The following is a 16,990-nucleotide window of genomic DNA, read 5'->3' on the forward strand; positions in this document are numbered from 1 at the left end:
ACACATTTCTTTAAAAATATGTTTTATAAAATATTATGTTAAGCCTATAAAACAAAATCCATGAGCATACTTTGTGGCCTTCAGGATATATTTGACAGCTGACCCAAGTTTTCAGGCTGCTCCTAAACAGGGTTTAGAATGGAAAACTTCTCATTTGAATTCATGTCAGTATGGCCATGGTCTGTGAATTTCTACATGCAGACAGATACCAGGACAGGCTAGAAACCCTGTTGGTTTTTGTCCATGATGCAGTAAATAAATTAGCCATGCAGTCTTAAGTTTCATTTTGAGTGGTGATAGCAATCGAATAGGCAATATTTTCTCACAGTTACGAATGGATTCCCTTTTTCTGTTTTTTAAGATCAGTCCACAGAAGTACTTCGGTATTTGATAAAGACAGCAAGATAAGAAAGCGCATGAATGCAGGGCTACTAAATAGGAGGAGACAACGACCCTTTGGAATGAAGGTTTTCCATTTGACTGTAGCTTTTCCGAGCGCTTCACTGGTCTGTGTCCGCATGGCTGGAGACAGCCTTTCAGGCGAGCCAAGGAAGTTAAGACTTCCTGCCTCAATAAGGCCAGTCTTTGTTGTCCTGTTGGGGCCAGAGATCCTGAGAGTCAGCCACCACTAGCTCTGGCCACTCTGGTGTATGGTCAGTCCCTGGTGAGCTGGAGCAAGGTCACTGGGTCAGCTGACACAGTAACATTGTTAGACCGTACCCCAGCCAACTCTGGCCGGGGGATAAATAAATATACAAGACTCAAGAAGGACAACACTGGGGTTCCCAGATGAATCTTGAAAGGCAGCCAGTTGCCCAGCTTAAAAGGCTGCAAAATCTTTCTTTAAAAGCGTATGTTTTAATTGGACGATGTTAATTGCACAGAAATTATTTGACTGTATGATTTATAACCCCGCCAGAATTCTGCGGTCTTTCCCTCCATATGTGCTGCTGCCATTTTCTCTTTTGTATACCTATCATTTCCCATTGTTTATCTTCCCTGATTGATGTTCAGGCTCGGGATGTTTTCTATTATGAGATTCATAATTATCGCTGGTAATAGAGAAGGCTTCCCTATTATCTTCACTGAGACTGCCCAAATTATTCATTGTAGCCCACTGGTACCGCACGGCAGGAAAATAAGAATTTATTTCCCATCCCAGGCATATGGTAGATAAGAGGATGTATTTATTTCTCCATGTTTCAAAAGGATTAAGCTTTGAAAAAATAAATATCACTTAGGCTGTCAGTAAGCAGAACTTTATGGTTCCGAGTTGAGAGGGCCTCTCTTGGGTTAAGAGTAGCACATCCAAACTCAGGTTGTAAAAAGAGGGGAAGGTGAGGAGATGGGGAATCACTTACAGTTTCACTTGGCTAAATAAACAGATGTGATAGATTTCAACCACGGTATCGGTCTACACGGCACCCAGCATCACATTAGATCCCCACGTTAAATAACGCACCAGCTTATTTATAAAAATGTTACCAAATTCCAGCAGTCCTTGACCCCTGGCTATTCTCAGAGCATGCTGAATACATCATCTGGGTTTTGCCTAATTACACATAATTAGGAAATGTAATTACGCTTTTCGGTGTTGCTCTGCCATTAGGAACCGAGTGGACAGCTGAAACACTACCAAGGATGCAGCACTTCAGAGAAAACAAATTAAAAATATGAGCCAACCTCTAAAAATAGGGATTGCACTGAAGGTTAGTAAATCAAACTTATTTAAAAAAACATAATAAATTGCTGTTGGCTCTGGCTAAATATTTGATGCAACAGTTATGCTGGCTGTCTTTGTATTGGGGACTTACTTAATGATACATCATTTGCATCTACGCTGAGCCAGGGAGAGGGAATGAATTACGTTGCTCCTCAATGACTGTGATTTGCTCCCTTTCTCATATATTTATGCCTTTTTGTTTTTACTTCCTCCTTTACACTGGATCCCTGCTCTAGCCAAGGAAGTGATTTCCAATTATTTCATGTCAAAGAATCACAACGTTTCATTCGTGGGTTTGTTGCATGTGGAGGTTGCTAATGCCCAAAGCTTAGGCAAAGCTGACAGTTATCTCATCCTCTGAGCTGAACATTCACATCTTAGCAGCATAGGAAGGGGCGACTGGCTTTCTAAGTCAACAAAACAGGCACTACAATAATCAACGTTTTCCAAATTTGATGGATGTCGCACTGACTCAGGTGGCTTTACCACTCCAAAAAGTAAGAATTTCTCAGCAGGGGAAACAGAAAGGCTGCATTCTTTAGAGGTACAAGCTCATGAAGGATCTGGAATTGAAAGCTTTCTATGTTCTAATCTTTGTTTTTGTGTTTATTGAATTTTCCCCTCCTATGATAGCGGCTGACAGTAATAAAGTAACACACTCCATTAAAGGTACTATTTATGGAAACCTTTCTATGGTGCCAAAAAAAAAATTAACAAGGGAAGTGATTGCCAAAAGCAAAGATCCAAACATTAGTGCAATGTTTGCAGCACTTACAGTAAAATAGCCAGCTCTGTCAACAAACATCCTCTCCACCGACCAGTCCTGAGAAGCGTGCCTGTGTGTGCATGCATTTTTCTAAATTAGGTTTCTTTCCGTATTTCTTACTTTCTTGTAGAGAGTGTATTTTAAGTCTATCTTCATCTTCCCCTGTATTTTATTTTTTTGAGATAGGGTCTCACTCTGTCACCACGGCTGGTGTGCAGTGGCGTGATCTTGGCTCACTGCAACCTCCAACTCCTGGGCTCAGGCGATCCTACCACCTCAGCCTCTGGAGTAGCTGAGACTAGAAGCATGAGTTATTATTTTTTTTTTACTTTTTATATAAATGGCATCTCACTACATTTCCCTGGCTGGTCTCAAACTCCTGAGCTCAAGCGACCCATCCGTCTTGGCCTCCCAAAGTGCTGGGATGACAGGTATGAGCCACCATGCCTGACTCCTCCTGTACTCTATGTACACTATTTCCAATCATCTTAGATTCTTTCCCACTCATTTCCAACTTGTGTGTGTGTGTGTGTGTGTGTGTGTGTGTGTGTGTGTGTGAAAGAGAGGGAGAGAGAGAGAGAGAGAGAGAGAGAGAGAGAGAGACAGACAGGGTATCACTAGCTCACCATTGCCACGCACGTTCTGGCTCAAGCGACTCTCCAATTTCAGCCTCCCAAGTACCTAGGACTACAGGTGTGCACCACCACAACCAGCTAATATAATGTTTTTTGTTTGTTTTTTTAGAGATGGGGTCTACCTATGTTGCCCAGGCTGATCTCAAATTCTTAGCCTCAAACAATCCTCCAGCCTCAGCCTCTAAAAGAGCTGCAATTATAGAAGCGAGCCACTGCACCCAACCCATTTTGAGTTTTGGCTTCCTCCTCTTTGATTGCTGAATTGCTGAATCGGTTTAGAATGAACTGCTTCTGGATTACTTTACGAGACACATTGCTGATCTCTCTAATCTCAGTTCAAAACACACTTCCACAAAGGCACCCAGTCAGCTCAGATCCTTCTGGTTACCCTGAAGGGAAGCTGCTGATTACCATTTACCTTTATAGCGAGTCTCTTCTATCCCTACCCTCCAAGAGAAGAGCTGAGTGTCCCAGCTCTGCCTGGTGCATTAATTAGATCAGGCTACTGAAGCCCAGCATTCCAAGACCCTCCTTTTAAAAGAAATATTCCATAGCTCCATACCAAGGTCCTGAAATGAAATTCATGAATAACATAATCTACTCCCCCACATAATTAACAAAAGTAATATCATGTCACAATTATAAAAGTTTTTAAAGAAAAAAACTGCTAAGAAGCTAACACACATTTTCAAAGGTAACTGCTTAGACAGGAGTATACCAGAAGCCTGTAATGAAATAGTCTAATGTCTGCACATACTTAATAGGCTTGGATTCAATATACATAAAACAAAAATTCACTAGAATTTCTTAATGTGTTCCCATAAGACTTAACACTTTGAAAGTAGCATTACATATATTTTAATACAGACATCATGTTGGCAAACCAACTCTGAAAATTAAAAACTGAAAACTCAAACAATCATTCTGACTAGTAGCATTTGCCAATTTCCATGGTGTAAAGATTCTCACCATGGTCAGTTTCAAGCTACCAACATGATATCGCTGAAGGCAGATTTTGGAAAAAGTAGGCACAATCTGCTTTCATGAGCTGCTCACTGAGCGCAGCTCTAGCACACAACCATTGAATCACCATGAATATAAACAGTGACGTATATAGACAGATCACATGTCAGGGTGACTCAAATATTATGAGCAGCGCTGCGTGAAGTTGACCAAACCAAGATTTGGACAAAACACCATGCAATCTTCCCTTGATTCAGAAGGACCCTGCATTTCTGGGAGACTCGGTGTACATTGTGTTTCTGGGCAAGCAGAGTGAGTTCTGGGCTCAGATCACTGCAAACCAGTTTTTTATTGAAATGAAAGTCCAGGGGCACAGGTGCATGTTATTGGGATGTAGGCAGCTCTTTGTTGCATTGGACTGCCCATGGATCACAGGATGGACCCATGGACCCCCACCTGCTAAGTGCCAGAGGCCACCAAAATGCCTTGCCAAATTTCCAAAATGCCCCCTCCGCTGGCAAAACTTCTACTATTGAGAACTATTATCTAAACATTTGCTACTCAAAGTGTGGTTCCTGGACCAACAACACAGCATCCCCTGGGGGTTCACCAAATTTGTAAGGAACACAGACCACAGATACATACACCTACTATGTACCGACACTTAAAAACAAATTCGCATATATGTATATATATATACTAGGTACCCACAAAAATTAAATCAAAAAAGGAAACAAAGAATCTCAAGCACCACTTAGACCTACTCAATCAGTATTTTTTTTTTTGAGACTGAATCTCACTCTGTCACCCAGGCTGGAGTGCAGTGGAGCAATCTCAACTCACTGTAACCTCTGCCTCCCAGGTTCAAGCGATTCTCCTGCCTCAACCTCCTGGGTAGCTGGAATTACAGATATGCACAAGCATGCCCAGCTAATTTTTTTGTATTTTAGTAAAGACAGGGTTTCACCATGTTGGTCAGGCTGGTCTTGAATGCCTGACCTTGTGATCCACCCACCTGAGCCTCCCAAAGTGCTGGGGTCACAGGCGTGAGCCACACCCTGCCAACAGTCAGTTTTAAATGACTTACCAACTTCATAAGAATCCTGTTTGATGCTGACATAAACAAAGCAAACTAAACCACTGGCTCTGCAGACTCTACGTATTAAGCCGCCCTTAGTAGTGGAATCATGCCAGGCCATCACTCGTCTTCATTATTGTACTGCAGAGGCATGAGGACTTTGCATTAACTGTGGGCCTACTGAATTTCTCAGTCATGGACATACGGAGTCCTTACCATGCCTCATGTCTTCTCTCCCCAAAGCCACACAAGAATCTCTCTTCAAAATAAGAGCAAGACATGAAATCAAGGCACAGAGAGGTTCAGGATTTTGTTCAATGTCACAGAGTCAAGAATGTGCACAGTTAGGACTAGTGATGGTAATTCTTTTATATTAACAAATTATTCCACCAGTACACACTGAGAGTCAACTGGGAGGCATGTCTGCAAAGGGTTTCTCCCATCCCATAATAACTTATTCTGTGTACGACTTTGTTTGTGCAAAGCATGTTCTCATGTTCTAACTCATTTGATCTTTCAAACACCCAGGAACTTGTTAACTCTACTAAAAGATAAAGAAACTGTGGCTCAGAAAAGGGAATGGAGGATGAGAAAGATGAAGCAACTTGCTTAAGTCACGAGCTAATACATGATTATCTACAAAATGCAGGATTTGGGCACTGACCTGCCTCGAGGCTTAGCTAGTGCCTGGGGTTGGGAAGTCTCTGGAAACAAAAGCGCTTGGAAAAATATCTCTTGAGCATGATGAGACAGTTTAGGGAGCTGGGTTCTTCAAGCCTTCTGCTAAGCCATTCCTCAGTCCCAATTTATCATCACCCACCAAGCTTTTCATTTGTTAGGAACATCCCCAGGGATGTATTTTCCAAATCAGATGCGCCCTCCAGCCTAACCTAACTCTACCCACTCCCCACCCTCCATAACAGTGAGAACTTGGAGCAATTACAGTGAGAAAATAAACAGGAGCTGACAGTCTGGGATGCAGTTCAATTCACAGACATAAGTAATATTTATTGCAAATATTAACACCTATTAGTATGAGGAAGGGGAGAAAAAAAAGCTCCCAGCCCTGTATATAAAATGCATCCATTCTGAATCCACAGTGATCTACATGGATTAGATCCTAGGAAAGGGATCTTGTTGCTGTCTTTTGTCAAAATCAATGTGAAACCAGCAAGTTTCAGCACAGCCATCAGACCTTTCTGAGAACATGCAAAGGTTGGATATTAACAAGCCAGGGGATAGTTAGATGGAATTACATGTTTAAACCTCTCCATTTTATATGTAGGAACAGAAGAGAGAGACTGGAAGGGAGGAAGAGAATATATATCAAAAGACACATGGTGACTCTCTCTGGGTGGGAGGCTCGTGGGTGATTTGAATTTACTTGCTGATTTTCCCCCCAAAAGGTTGAGCAGTTCTTTATTTTTTAATTAAAGTTTCTATTTTGAGATTAGTGTAGATTCACATGTAGTTGTAAGAAAAAATACAGCAATCTCATGCACCCTTGATCCAGTTTCCCCCAAAGGTTGTAACTCATAAAACTCTAGTACGATTTCACAACCAGCAAACTGACATTGAGACAGTCAAGATGTGGAACGTTTCCATCTATACCGGGATCTTCCAATTGCCGTTTTACATACACTCTGGTTTCCACTCACCCCCGACTCCTCTCCAGTCCCTGGCAATCACAAATCTGTGTTTTTATTTTATTTTATTTTGAGACATAATCTCACTCTGTCATCGAGGCTGGAGTGCAATGGCACTATCTCAGCTCACTGCCACCTCCACCTCCCAGGTTCAAGCAATTCTCCTGTCTCAGCCTCCCAAGTTGCTGGGACTACAGGCATATGCCACCACGCCGGGCTAATATTTTGTATTTTTAGTAGAGACAAGCTTTCACCATGTTGGTCAGGCTGGTCTCAAAGTCTTGACCTCAGGTGACCCGCCCGCCTCGGCCTCCCAGAGTGCCCGAGGTGTGAGCCACCACGCCCGGCCATCTGTTTTCTATTTCTGTAATTTTCTAATTTCAAGAACGTTATGTAAATGGAATCCTACCACATGCGATCTTTTGGACTGGCTTTTTCACTCTTTTGTAGTTCTTCTGCAGCCAAAGAAAATAATCTCGTGTATGTGTGTAAATCTCAACATTTTAAGATGCAACTGTGTCTTGAGTTCTCTAAAAATCAACATGTAGGAACTCAAGTCTGCTCTGAAGTCAGCTCTTTGACCCTCCAGGGCGTGGGGTAGAGTTTCTGTCCTCTCCTTCCTGCGTGCTGTTCTCACCCTGGTTCACTGTCACTCTGCAATGCCATGGCGCAACCACGCTGCCTTTTCTGATGCTCGCTTTGCTTCCTGGGAATGACCAAGGCACAGCCCTCCATGTGGCCTGCTTTGCATCCCTCTGCTTCACCACCACCCACGACAACCTGAAAAACTACCTTCCAATGTGCTCCCTGGCAGAGCTGAACAAGGAGGCTCTCAAGCCACCAGCCTCCCCTACAATCCCAGAGACAGAGCGGAAGGCACATGGCCAAGAGAGGGCTCCTGGCCTCCAACCGCACCAGTCTTTCTCAAAACGAGAATAGCCTTTGGAGCTAAAGAGATCTTTGGTGAAGCTTCCGGAGCAAAACACAGTACATTTTCTCATTCAAGCTTTCTGTGCCCTGGAGCAGGCAGGTCCCTGGGACTCCCTTTTCTCATCTGTAAAATGGGGACAATAACACTTGTCTTTATACTTATCAATATTTCTATACAGGGTGACTATGAAAGCCTCCTTAACTAAAGATTCTAACACCATGCCCAAATCTAGGAAGTACTACACGTGGTGGCTATTGTTATTACAAATTACCATATACAAGGAATACATCTAACTTCACCTTGGGCATTCACTTGCGTTTCTAATCACTCAATCTTCATCAGCCCCTCTTTCTTGGTATATGATATAAAATATCTGCTTTACCAGTAAATGGTTTCTAGGTAAGAACCATGTAGATGCCTCACTAAAAGGTCTGTATTAAATCTCCAATCCTGCGTTGCTAGAAAATAAAAAATAATAATAAAAAAAAGCATCTCACTCCTGAGAAGTGTTCAGGCTTTGAGTGATGTCAAAGGCCTCTGAACAAGCCTTATAAGTGACATCCATATTTGTCCATTTTTGACTTAAATTGCTTTTGGTTCAACCACTGCTGTGAATTGCCTTGATACAATATCATACAGAATGACACAAAACACAGAGGAAGAAGCAAGTTGCTGGGCGAGGATTAGGGAATAAAGGAGTCGTTGCCTCGTTCACTTCTCTAAGTGGTAGGAGGCATGAAAATGAAACTCGCATTGTAAGGTAATCTCTATGAACCGTGATAAGAGCAAGTGACATTTTACACAGCTCAAGTCTTCTGCTTCAGCCTAGCAGTGATAATAAAAGCCATTCACATGCGGGTAACCTTTTTTTTTTTAATGTTTCTACCTGCTATTTTTCTTTTTCTTCTTTGTCTCTTTCTTCCTCTCCCCCATCCCTAAGTAGCAAAGTTCCACCTGCAATCCTGGAACGTCTTGTTAATATAATCTGGGCTCTGGTTTCCATTGTGTGGGATGAAGAAACAGCTTCTGTATTCTAGAGAACAGCCTCCACTCTCTCTGTTTCTCTCTTCTGCCCCTGACCTTCCATCTCTCATCTTTGTCTGCCAAACTCTGACTCTGACGCACACACAAAAAAAGTTCTTGGCAAAAGCCCATGTACTGCCTGGCTCCCTGTGCTAAGAAATTCTATTTCATCTCAGTCCTGTGATTATGAATCCAAACCACAGGGGCTTTAGGTGTGCAGAATGATTAAATAGATCAGAATGCAGATCAGAAGTCCTGGGTGCAGCCTCGTCTCTGCCACTTACCAGCTGCCTGATATTAAGTGAGCTGCTACAGTCTTTCTGCAAGTCATTTTCTACACCCAGTGAATGGCCTGATGCCACCCACCTCAAGGGTTGTAGCAAGAATTAAATGAGGTACTGGATCTGCAAGCCCTGCTGCAGTGCACGAGCTGAGGAACGCTCATTCCTTTTCCTCCCGAACAACGTATGCAACTTATTAAACATGGCAAGGGGTGGAGGTGTCTGAAAATGCCCGTGTGAGACCCTACTAGAATATTGGATGCCGCCCTTCAGGTGAGTCCGTGGTAGTAGGTCCGTGTGGGAATCAGTTTCAGGAGAGTTCAGCCCCAGGGAAGCCATTCTGGAAATCAAAAGGACAGTGTCCTATCTCTGCAGGGGGTCACTGGCTTTGCAAATGGAGCACAAGATTTTAGTGCCAGTTGTCCCTCCCTGGGCCACAGTGACTTTCTAAGGATCCCTCCCTGGATCCCACATCAGTGCGCTATTAGTCTGCGCAAAGGAAGAGTAAATCTAAGTGTTAAAAAGAATGCATGGTCACCACTGCTGTTCCCCAGACCCTTACAAAGAAGAGGCCAGGCGGTATATATAAATCTCTCTACTTTCACGCGTGCATACAAGGTCACTTTCTCAACAAATCAATAGAACAATCTGAATACACAATTTTCATGTCACCGTGTATTTTGGAGTTGAAATACATTGAAAGGAACAAGAATAACAAGGCTTTGAAGAAGTGGCAGCTTAGGTAGGAACGTAATTGTGTATTTCCTTGTTAGTCTCAAATATATCTGAGGATACAACTGAAGCTCTGCTTACATAAAGAGTCAGAAACAAAAAAAAAATATGTTCAATTCAGATTTGAGTCCTTCCTCTTTTCCCATCAAAAGAAGTGGAAGACATTTTTCCGATGGCCGTTGGCAGTATTTCGGTCATACAATTTGTAGTTGTTGTTTAGGTTTTGGTTTCTCTGGAGCCTCATTTGCTCGATCTCTTCGTGAGGTCACAGTAGCACAGGCTGAGTTCCAGAACTGCTGTGTGTTCTCAGGCAAGTCACCTCATGTCTCTGTTGCCGACTGTATAAAATGCATTCGTAATTTCTGGGCTAGCCAGTAAGGCTTCTATAAGGTCTGATATCAACAAGTGCTGAACGACTCTGTGAACGTTCTTGAGTGCTGATTGTGTGATTTCAGAGGGTATCCACCTTCTCTTTCTGCAATGCACAACTGCTCCACTAATATGCTCATGGCCACTTTTTTTTTTTTTTTTTTTTTTTTGAGACGATGTTTCGTTTTTGTTGGCCAGGCTGGAGTGCAATGGCGCAATCTCGGCTCACTGCAACCTCTGCTTTCCGGGTTCAAGTGATTCTCCTGCCTCAGCCCCTGAGTAGCTGGGATTACAGGCATGCGCCACCATGCCCAGCTAATTTTGTATTTTTAGTAGAGACAGGGTTTCTCCCTGTTGGTCAGGCTGGTCTCAAACTCTTGACCTCAGGTGATCTACCTGCCTCGATCTCTCAAAGTGCTGGGATTACACGTGTGAGCCACTGCGCCCAGCCACTTACGGGCACTTCTAATATTGAAGGAATATTTCCCTTTTAAAGTCATTTTTGTGGTTCACCCTTTTAAGAGGATTTGACCATCATCAACGTGTGGGTTTAAAACCTCTACTTACCACTAGAATATTTTGCGCAACGTTTTGAATGTTGGAGCTAAAGAGATAAAAGCTACAGCATAAAATATTAAATCATCCTGGCTAGGTGAATAAATTGTATAAGAATGCCGGGACTTGTTTTCTAGGTAGTGAGAAGACCACTACAATAACGAGAACCAGCACTGAGTTGTGACAAAAACATGCCTTTTGGAGCTAGATACACTGGATTCAAGCCCATACATTAGCTTAAGATCCTTGGGCATCATTTTGGGGCTTCTTTCTCCCCCTCCATAAAATGGGCACATTAACACCCTGCAAGCCCCCTCAAAAATTTAAGTGGAAGTCTGGGTATGGTGGCTTATACCTATAATCCCAGCACTTTGGGAGGCCGACGTGGGTGGATCACGAGGTCAGGAGTTCGAGATTAGCCTGGCCAATATGGTGAAGCCCCGTCTCTACCAAAGATACAAAAATTAGCTAGGCATTGTGGCACGTGACTGTAGTCCTAGCTTCTCAGGAGGCTGGGGCAGAAGAATCACTTGAACCCTGGATATGGAGGTTGCAGTGAGCCGAGATCGTGCCACTGAACTCCAGCCTGGGCCACAGATAGAGACACTGTCTCAAAAAAAAAATTTTTTTTTTTTTTTTTTTGAGTAGAAAAGCCGGACACAGTGGCTCACGCCTGTAATCCCAGCACTTTGGGAAGCCGAGACAGGCGGATTACAAGGTCAGGAGATCAAGACAACCTGGCCAACGTGGTGAAATCTTGTCTACTAAAAATACAAAAATTAGCCAGGCATGGTGGTGTTGCGCCTGTAGTCCCAGCTACTCAGGAGGCTAAGACAGAAGAATCACTCAAATCCAGGAGGCGGGGGCTATAGTGAGCCGAGATAGTGCCACTGCACTCCAGCCTGGGCAACAGAGTGAGACTCTATCTCAAAAGAGAAAAAAAAATTGAGTGGGAATTGAAAAAAAAAAAAAAGTTTGTAGAATACTCAGCACAGTGTCTGGTTCCTGACAGCCCTTCAATAATTATGAACTGCTAATATGATTGCTTAGACTAAGGTAGTATGCATAATTATTAAAAACAGTCATTATAATATATATAATATAAATAATCATTAAAAACTGAAGCTTCGTATTTACATACTGCTTAATGTTTTTAGTTCTGGGTAAGCTAATCTAATGATTTGACATATGCAAAATCCTGAGGTCAGCCTCCTCTTTGCCTGTATCCCCTCTGTAATGCATCTACAAATTAACTCTGCAATTGACAAAATCTTTACTCTGTCAAGAAGTCAGCGGAATGTTCAAGAAAGCCCAAGAATTCCTGGAACTCTGTTGTCTCCATCTGCAACAAACTACACTGTACCTTCCGAACCTGGGCAACGGGGAATTTACACCACAGACCCTCGTCCTTGCTTCCAGCCTTCAGTCCTTGTTTAGAGACCTCCTGAGGATACACTTTTCTCATTTACTATGTTTCTTTGGATGGCAACCTATACACTTCTCAATAAATTTTGGTTTACCTAGGAGCTGACGGGCACAGAAACCTAGATTCAATTTGTGCCGATTTATGAGACACATGCCTGACAATCCTGGAAACTTTCCTGCAGCTCACTTTATAAATTAACCCCTTATTTAAATATTCTGCAGACTTAGCACAGGGCAGTGTTCAGTGGGGACGTGGTCCCAGATCAGCCTTTTGGGCCTCTCCGTGTTTGCTACCAGAATGCACAGGCCCCGTTCGGCACAAACAATGCAAATTTACAAGATTTATGAGAAGGGAATGTTCCTATCCCGTTGTTATTCACGCCACAGCATCGCTGGTCTTAACAGGCTGCATACTGCTCAGTTTCGGATGTTCGACAGTTGGACTTGGGATGCATGTGTGAGCAGTGTTCTGATTTGACTGATGGCTTCACTCATTCACTCATTCAGCTGAAATTTTCCAAATGCTTCACAAATGTGAGACACTGAGGCTGAAGCCAAAAGGACACAACACAGAATGACATAGAATCCTTGGCATCAGAGAACTTATACTCCACTGGGAGACAAAGCACCTGTATGGTATCATAGAAAAAGCATGAAATACGTGAGCCAGCAAACCTTATCTGGAAGCCTGCACTTGCTTGTGAGCTGTGTGACGGTGGGTAAATTTACCGGACCCTCGTAAGCCTCGCTTTCCTCATCAGCAAAATGGGTATAGTCACACCCAATTTCACAGAGAATGCATTGAGGTAATAGCATTCACTAAATTGTTGTGAAATCTCTAAGCACCATACCGACATTCAAGATTCTTACACACGTCAGTTACACAAAGGAGAAAAGAACAAGTGAGCAGTAAATTAACAAGAGAGAGACTAGGAAACATCAGATACAAGCACCATAGCCTACTGAGGTTATGGTAAAAGACTGTCCTCACTACATGTTGTAGGTGTTATAACCCAATTTTCTGACTTCACAGAAGAAGAGAATGAGGAGGAAAGGGGATAGAAGGCAGGAGAATAAGGAGGAGACAGCCAGGCCATTAAGTAAAAATGAAAGCAAGAGCCACATTGGAGAAAGCAGCTGTAAACAGGAAAGTGTGCAAATTGAGGACTGGTATTAAAAAAAGGAAGAGCTTGTTATTCCTGTGCTTTGGGAGGCTGAGGTGAGAGGATTACTTGAAGCCGGGAGTTCAAAATCAGCCTGGACAAAAAACAAGCAAGCCCCATCTCTACAAAAAAAAAAAAAAAAAAAACAGTCAAAATTAGCCAAGCACAGCTGTGCATACGTGGAGTCCCAGCTACTAGGGAGGCTGAGGCTGGAGAATGGCTTGAGCCTAGGTGTTGGAGGCTGCAGTGATCTGTGATTGCACCACTGCACTACAGACTGGGCAACAGAGCAAGACCCCGTCTGAAAAAAAAAAAAAGTCAAAAGAAAAGGCTAAGCCTGGTCACTGTGCTTTTCTGGATCGAACTAACTGTTAACACCGATGGGGACCTAGTATGTTGTCCAATGGCAGCAATGCTCTAAAGAGAGCTTCTTACTTTCAGAGAGAAAAACGAATAGATCTGCTCGAGTTCAAAAGTCACTGCTGAAATAATGATACATGATGTCATCTGTCTTTGGGGACATTCTCTAAGGAACATGATGGAGGAAGCTCAAGGTTCCTACTCCAAAGGCATCCCCCCACTCATCTGCTGGCTTCTATGCTCCGCCAGGACACAGGATTCCATTGGATTGGCCATTCTCTAATCAAAATCCCTCCTGAGAGGGAGTAGGACACGGATTCACACTAACAGGGTGATGACTTTTCTTACCCAGGAAGGAGAGATGGACGCATTTCCCACACTCCATGCCATTGCCAATAGCTGAACCAGTGGAGCAAGCAGGTGTTAGGAGAGCCAGGGCATGTGGAGTGGCAGAGGGCGGTAGGTTTTAGAAAGTGTCCCCAAGTTCTCTGATAGACCTCCCTCCCAATGGTAAAGCCAGGTTCCCCGCTCCTAAATATGATCTTTACTGGTGCGCTTCCAATCAACAGAACGTAGCTGTAGTTACAGTGCTTGACACTAAGAACAGGGCTTCAAAGGCCTTGCTGCATTTTCCTCACCAACTCTCTGAGATCACTCATTTCGCGGGAGGCCAAAGGCCATATTGTGAGGCTGCTCAAGCAGCTGTCCAGAGGGGCCCCCACCGGCTGCCAACAGCCATGTCTGTGAGCTCTCCTGGATGTGAAACCTCCCCCTTCAGGCCAGGCTTCTGAGACTGCAGCCAAGGCCAACAGCTTGCTGGCAACTTCAGAAGAGACCCTGAGCTAGAACCACCCAGGTAAGCTACTCCCTAATTCCTGACCCACAGAAACTATGAGATTCTAAGTACTTATTCTTTTAAGGTACTACATCCTGGGGTAATTTGTTCGGCAGCAGTGGATAACTGTTGCAAATACCCAGGTGGTGGGTTAGTGGATCCAGGTAAAAGTGACAAGAGCAACACATGCAGCTGTCACTGAAAGCGAGAAAAGAGGAAGGCTATTTGAGAAAATTACAAAGAGATCACCAAGATGAGAACCTGCCAAGGACGCTTTCCTCCCGCACGTCTTCTACGAGACTGCATTCTAGCTCGGTTTGACATGCAGTGCTACAGACAGATGCTCAGTAAAAGCTTCTGGAGGTCACAGTCGTCGCTATTATTTTGGCTAGAATGTACTGGGTACTTATTGAATACTTATGCCTTGTGCTTTACATAAATGATCTTACTTCTTCTTCTCAATGCCCCTAACAATGGAAATAGTACTATGATCACTCTGTCACAGATGAGAAAAACTCAAGAAGAGAAAGATGGAGTGACCCACCTAAGGACTTGCACCGAACTGTCATGCAGCTTGCCTCTTGGTGTGCAGGGCATGGATGCTGGCTTTGTGCACCTGGGCATGAGCACTGGATGCTCCCACACAGGGTACCAGTGTATACTCGAAGCCATAGGAGAAACTCACTGCATCTTCCCAGAGTGTCCACTTTATTCACTACTAAGCAAATTTAGACATCATTTTTTTTTAGATGGAGTTTCACTCTCGTTGTCCAGGCTGGAGTGCAATGGCACTATCTCGGCTCACTGCAACCTCCGCCTCCTGGGTTCAAGCTATTCCCCTGCCTCAGCCTCCCGAGTAGCTGGATCACAGGCATGCGCCACCACATCTGGCTAATTTTGTATTTTTAGTATAGACGGGGTCTCACCATGTTGCCCAGGCTGGTCTCAAACTCCTGACCTCAGGTGATCCGCCTGCTTCAGCCTCGCAAAGTGCTGGGATTACAGGCATAAGCCACCGCGCCCAGAGAAGACATCATTTTTCTGCTGACATGAACACAGATATTTTGAGTGAAATGCAACCCTTCCCAGGAGCTTTTAGGGTATATCTTGGAGGCTGACAGGGGGCTACTGCAGGGAATGTCAACCCTCCAGGAGCATAAGTGTATTCTTTGCTGAAAGCACTAGCTAAGACACAGCTTGTCAGGGGAAATGAGGGCTGGAAGGCAAACACGACCTCAAAAGTCATAGAGATGGTGCTTAGAGAGCCAAGGCCTTCAGCCCCCAAATTCTGAATGGTTCGAAGCTCTGCAAGCCCTCCACCAACCAGGCTGTGGCAGCTGCAAAGTCTGGAGGGCTTGGAACGAAGTTCCTTCTTAGAGAATTCACTCCCAGAACATCCCATTCTGCCCCTCCGCTTCCACTACCATTGTGATTACTGCTGCATCATTAGCGCCCTTAAAAGGAACAACGTTTCCAAATCCTAAACAGGTTTGCAATGATTGCAATGGCCCTTTTGATAAATAATTGAAGAAGAGGCGCCTGACCTGACGGCTACAGTGGGTGAGGATGGGGTTGGAGGAGGAGGAAGAAAAGGACGCTCCACAAACGACAGAAATAGTCATTTACAGTGGCAAGCAGGTAAGGAACTCTCCGACTCCCAGGGGGCCCCCGAGCTGCTCAGATGTTCCCTCCAATACACGCTGATGCCGTCCTGCTTGGCCAAATCGACCTGAACAGCCCAGAAAGCTGCACGGCTGTACCTGTCAGCCCCAATCGGTGCTGCAGAAACTTTGTTAGGAAAATAGATGTACTGAGATTCAATTTTTCGATTGTCTGAAGGCTTAATTTAGTGACCTTGGAAAATATCTCCTAGAGGTGAAAGAAGACGCTGGGGATCTGCTGGGGGGAAGGGGGCTTCCCTCGTAATGGGTAATTTGTTTACTCTAATTTTCAGGCTTCTTCAGGAAGGCATGAAAATAGTCAGATAGGTGCCTACTATTTCTTACAGAAAGTGAGGGAAGGGAGAACCATAGAAAACAGAGAAACTCCCAGCCATAGTGCAGTACTTTCTCAAGAGCAAATAGACAACATGATAATATGTACATATATGTTTTATGTGTGTGTGTGCGTATACATATATGTATATGTATCAATATGCTTGTTAGGATTTTTTTTTTTTGGAGACCGAGTCTCACTCTGTTGCCAGGATGGAGTACAGTGGTGCGATCTCGGCTCACTGCAACCTCTGCCTCCAGGGTTCAAGAGATTCTCCTGCCTCAGTCTCCCAAATAGCTAGGACTATAGGCATGCACCACCACTCCCAGCTAATTTGTGTATTTTCAGTAGAGACAGGGTTTCACCATGTTGGCCAGGATGCTCTGGATCTCTTGATCCAGTGATCCTCCCAACTTGGCTTCCCACACTGCTGGGATTACAGGTGTGAGCCACCATGCCCGGCCTTCTTTCTTTTGTTGCAGCAGCTCTTGCTGCTGCTGTTGCAGAAGT

General features: G+C 44.0%; 1 protein-coding gene and 1 pseudogene across 1 annotated transcript in view; both read right to left on the reverse strand.

The window, feature by feature from the left end:
• Nucleotides 1-16,990, reverse strand: part of WWOX (WW domain containing oxidoreductase) — a 1,146,684-nt gene that overhangs the window by 380,411 nt on the left and 749,283 nt on the right. The window lies entirely within an intron of this gene.
• Nucleotides 1-16,990, reverse strand: part of LOC141585425 (small ribosomal subunit protein uS3 pseudogene) — a 36,959-nt pseudogene continuing 19,969 nt past the window's right edge.

This window comes from Saimiri boliviensis, chromosome 1 (genome assembly GCF_048565385.1).
Source record: "Saimiri boliviensis isolate mSaiBol1 chromosome 1, mSaiBol1.pri, whole genome shotgun sequence".
Taxonomy (NCBI): Eukaryota; Metazoa; Chordata; class Mammalia; order Primates; family Cebidae; genus Saimiri; species Saimiri boliviensis.